General features: G+C 46.6%; 1 non-coding gene across 1 annotated transcript; it reads right to left on the bottom strand.

The window, feature by feature from the left end:
- Positions 1-1,118, bottom strand: TGME49_460820 (the record flags this gene model as incomplete). The annotated part of the gene is made up of 1 exon (XR_001974426.1): positions 1-1,118. It is a non-coding gene; the product is annotated as a 28S ribosomal RNA (ribosomal RNA).

Genomic DNA, 1,118 nt, shown 5'->3' with positions numbered 1-1,118 from the left:
AGGTTACCCGCTGAACTTAAGCATATTATTAAGCGGAGGAGAAGAAAATAACTATGATTCCCTTAGTAACGGCGAGTGAACCGGGATCAGCTCAAAGTGGAAATCAACTGCTCTTTCCGAGCTGTTGACTTGTAGCCTCGAGAGGCGTTACCAGTGGAAGCGCAGTGTTAAGTTTCTTGGGAAAGAACATCATAGAGGGTGAGAATCCCGTCCTTCCCCTGCGTTTTTTGTTCCACGTACGGTACGCTTTTATAGAGTCGCGTTCATCGGGATTTGAGCGCAAAATGTGTGGTAGGTTTCACATAAAGCTAAGTACTGGCGCGAGACCGATAGCAAACAAGTACCGTGAGGGAAAGATGAAAAGTTCTTTGGAAAGAGAGTTAAAAGTGCCTGAAATTGCTGAAAAGGAAGCGATTGGGACCTTTTTGATTCCAAGAAGTGCCGCCGGTTTGCCATCTATCCCTTTGCCTTCTCTCTCTCACCAGGTTTAGGCTTTGGTTTCTTGATGTATTTCCGGTTCATCTTTTTGGAGAGGTCAGCATCAGCTACTCGGAATTGATTTCGTTCAAAGAAGGTAGGTTCCTTGTGGACCGTTATATCTTTGTTCTTTCCTTTTCCTTGTGGCTGAGGAGTGTTCCTGTTTCCGAGCTCCACTTTCGAGTACTCGGTTTCTGTGATGCTGGCTTAATCGGTTCCAACCGACCCGTCTTGAAACACGGACCAAGGAGTCTAACATATGTGCGAGTATGCGGGTTTTACTCCTGTATGCGCAATGAAAGTGAGAGTAGGGAGATTTTGGCTTTGCCATTCTTCGCACCTACGACCGACCACGATCTCTGAGAGAGGTTTGAGTTGGAGCATATCTGTTAGGACCCGAAAGATGGTGAACTATGCCTGAGTAGAATGAAGTCAGGGGAAACCCTGATGGAGGTTCGTAGCGATACTGACGTGCAAATCGTTCGTCAAACTTGGGTATAGGGGCGAAAGACTAATCGAACCATCTAGTAGCTGAATTCTTCCGAAGTTTCTCTCAGGATAGCTGGAGTTTCTTAAGTGTATCAGGTAAAGCGAATGATTAGAGGCATCGGGGGCGCGTCGCCCTCGACCTATCTCAAACT

Source organism: Toxoplasma gondii (assembly GCF_000006565.2).
Source record: "Toxoplasma gondii ME49 unplaced genomic scaffold asmbl.1333, whole genome shotgun sequence".
Taxonomy (NCBI): Eukaryota; Apicomplexa; class Conoidasida; order Eucoccidiorida; family Sarcocystidae; genus Toxoplasma; species Toxoplasma gondii.
Note: the sequence above shows the minus strand (reverse complement) of the source record. Positions and strands in the feature narration are given on the sequence as shown.